The sequence below is a fragment of the Athene cunicularia genome (genome assembly GCF_003259725.1).
Source record: "Athene cunicularia isolate RWA chromosome 24 unlocalized genomic scaffold, athCun1 chr24_part1, whole genome shotgun sequence".
Taxonomy (NCBI): Eukaryota; Metazoa; Chordata; class Aves; order Strigiformes; family Strigidae; genus Athene; species Athene cunicularia.
In genome coordinates, this window is record NW_020799132.1 from 4,848,300 (window position 1) to 4,852,292 (window position 3,993).

Sequence of the window (3,993 nt, forward strand, 5' to 3'; positions counted from 1 at the left end):
GGCTGAGAAGAGCAGGAGCTCGAGAGAGAGAGGTCTACCTTCAGACAGAGCGTAACTTCCACAGGCCTGTCACGTCCTTGATTTGATTTTGGAGCTGCGTGGGGTCTGGCCCATTTCTCCAGAGAACTTTGTGATTATCCAGACCACAAACAAAAATAAAAGATAAGCGGGGTTACACCCCTTATGCTCACAGGCGATAGGGATGGGACCTGCAGGGGTGTTTTAGGGAGGGACTGAGCTGGCACCTTGGCTCTTCACTCACTCCCGGGGTTCACATCACTGATGCGTGGGGAGCCCTAACGGCGGTGGAGCAGAGGAGCTCCTCTCCCCGAGAGCAGAGCGGGTCAGAGCGTGCAGCCTGCTCAGGCCCGAGGGCTGCTTTGGTGGCGAGGAGGTTGCTCAGTGGATTATGTGAGTCCTTCCAGCCACAGTGAGGCACATCTGCTTGGGGACAATTGCTCCCTGCTTGGGGACAACTGCTCCCTGCGTGGTTTATCTATGGCTGTGAGAGGTGGCTCTTAGCTTTGGAAAGCTGGAATTTCCTGCTCTGTATATTTTTAATCCTTTAGATGCTCCTGTGAGATTGGAAGTATTCCTAGAAGACAGGGGGATGAAGACCTTACCTTTCCAGCTGGAGCTTTTTGTGAAACAAACCGGCTGCTACTGTTTGTTTTCCTATTAAGGACCAGCTTATCGATAAAATCTGAGAGACTCGTTATTGTGTTTATCAGTTTTTCAGCAGAGATCAGCTCTCACGATGCGTTTGCACAACACCTGACACAGCTTGGCTTTGATCTCAGCTGCAGTACTGATGTGCAGATACCATTATTCAGCGTTTAATACATTTGTCATTTCCCTCCCAGTTTACAGAAAGAATATTCAAAAATTTACGCAGCGCTGCTTTTCTGAGAGCAAATTGCTTGGAGGAATTTCTAAAAATGAAGTGGAATAGTCCCTGTCAGTTAAAAGCCAGATTTTGATCTTGATGTATCTTCTCTATATTATAAGAGTGTATGCAGATAGAGTAACTTGTAAATATATTATTGCAAATAGCTGCCTTTCACAACTTTATTTTTGGCCTCTTTTGAAAAAGAGACTCAAACATCTGGGAGACTTTACCCGGTGTTCAAGGAGACTGTCAACTGTCTCTGAAATCAGTAGCCACGTTACAGCTCAGCTGCCAGGTCTAGGATTAATGCAGGAATTACTGGGTAAAATTTGCAGGCTAGGGTGATGAAGGCGATCATAATGGTCACTTCTGAGCTTTTAAATAATTGCTTAGAATCAATGAAATCACGCGAAATTTTTCACAGCAGAAACGAGCTTGGAAACTCGAGCTTGCTACATGTCTCCTGTGATGACTGGCAGCAGCGTCAGCTGCAGTGTTGCTCATTCCTGACCTATGCTATTTAGCACGAGTTGAGGACGGGGAGAAGGGAAGGATTATCATCACCGTTCCCTAATAGGGATTAAGTGATCTGTTCAAGGTCATGCAGGAAGTAAAATAAAGTAAGAGCATCCCACAGGTACAGATCAGTGGTTTAAATTCATCCTTTTTATCTGCTAATCTTTAAATATTCATAATAGCCTTTTTTAAAAAAAAATTTAAAAAAGGGGAGGAAAAAAAAAAAGTAAAAGAGACAGGGTGTAATTTTCTTTGCAGCTGCCATCCTGTGGTGCACTTGTTTCCATTGTGTAGAGTATTCATTTTAAGAAGGTCTGTATCTTAGGAGGGAGGGGCTGGAGCAAGATCCCTTCATACCACTTGAACATCTTTTTTTTTCCCGTGGAACTGGCTTTGAGTAAGGATCGTAAAATTATAGCTGAAAAATCCAGAAACTTCTTAAGGGGTCTTTATAATTACAAAGCAACAGCCAGCCCCCCCCCATTCTTTTTCATCCCTGGCCTGGGCTGTTGTTTGGTGAAAATCCAAATCCTGCTGACTTTATGCAACGCACTCAGTGAACAGTCACATGCAAATCACTTCTCAGGCTGGCCTGAAAAATGTTTCATCCTCCATCCTCCCCTCACAGCGCTGGCCGGCCCTCACAGGAGCCCCAGTCAGAGGCCGGAGAGGAAAGGCAGCTCCTGGAGGGAGGGGTTATGGCTTTGCCAGTCACCACCCACACCTCTCCCTTAGGACTTGCAGCATTTCTTCTCCAAGGACACAAGCCCACAGCGATGCACCTGCCAGGGTTCAGCCGGGGCAGGTATGATTGAGTCAATACACATTGGCTCATCGTGGCACGCCGCAGGGTTCGTGCCATCCCAGCCCAAAACGGGAGAGGAAAATTCTCCTCCCACACACTTGATCGGCACGCAAGTACAGGTCAATGATTTGGGTTGTGAATGGATTTTTTAAAAAATCTATGACAGAATTGAAATTTTTCATGTAAAAGCATAGGTTTTGGTAATCTTTTAGACCAGATGGAGAGAAACACAACTCTGGAGAGGGTTCTTTCTAAAAAAATCCAGCAAAACACTGGCATGTTTTAGTTGCAACATAGATTTCTGCTGAATTTGTTCATTCCTGCTTCTCCTACCCTCCACCATTTTAGTACAGATCCCCTCATCTCACCCCATCAGCCTCCCAAACCAGTTTAGCTCAGCTGCTTACATGAAATTAATGGGAATGAATCAGGCAAAATACTTAAAATATCCTGTCAACCCCACTTCTCTACCCAGCACCAGTGGATATCCCAGCGTGCCGATAAAACCTGGTAGCAGTCCCTGGTTGTGTACACGTGAGTGTATTTGTTTCTAGAGATCTTCCACTAGGAGCCTCGGGCAGGGGTCGCGGAGACTTTTCCAGCAGGACAGAGCCGGCGCTGGAGGGGAGCTGAGCTCCGTGTCCCCAGAGCCTGAGCTCAGCGGGAGATCCGTCCCGCAGGAGCATCCCGCGGAGGCGAAGGGCAGGGGTAGGTCCCCGCTGGTGGGATCCATCCCCCCAGCCGACCCAGTGAACGGGCAACCGAGTTCAAACGCAGTTGTTTTAAAATACTGCCGGAGTATCATCCTCTTGTCTGGAGGAGAATTTGGTTTTTTTTTCCTCAAGAATCCTGTGATCGAGGCACACCCTAGAAAAAGCTGTCACGTTTAATTCCTGTCAGTCTAGCTGTAGCAGCCAGTTCTTGCAGGGAAGTCCCTGTTAGAGACAGTAACAAACCTTCAGTCTGCCAGGAAAACCCACCCGTGCGGCCGTACCAAACCTGCCACAGCTTAGCTTTCGAATGATTTTATCCCAATAATTCATTTCACATCCCTAACTATAGTTGGAAAGCAGTGGAGAACAAGGCTTGAAATCAACCCTCCAAGCATGTAAGAAAATTTAATTAACAGCAGAAAGAAGGGCCATGGCAATCAGGAGAGTTAGAATAATACTTCCCATCTACATTTCTTGCTTTCCCAACATAAAATCTTTTTTAAATCACAACATTTTGTTGAAAAAAAAAAAAAAGTTTCATTTAATTTTAATGTTTCCACTGAAAAACAGATATGGTGAAAGTGTTTCAGTTAGAGGTAAATGAGTGGTGGGAGGGAATCCGGGAAACAGAAATACAGTTTCTCTTTTTTTTTTTTTTTTTGTGTTAGAACATTTAGAGAAAACTTATTTTGGTAGTTTAAAAAAAAAAAGAAATATTTTCTTATTTCCATTTTTCAAGAAATGTTGCCTTATCTTTTCCAGCCCTCTCTCATTGTTATCAGTGTCTGCTTCTATGACAAAACCTCACTCAGAGCAACAAATGCGGTTCCATGTACACTGTGCATGTAGGGCTCAATACTTTGTGTGAAGGTAGCTGATAAATTCTTAAGGTCCACAGACTCCCTGTAGTAATCATTCATCACACAGGACTCGATGAATAGGATAAGAAACCATGGATATTTTTTTTTTTTCCCAGAAGTGACAAAGGATGATTTTTACTTTAAAAAAAAAAGCTCACATTTAACTAAAAAAAAAAAAAAAAAAAAAAAAAATCCATTAGAATATTGTTG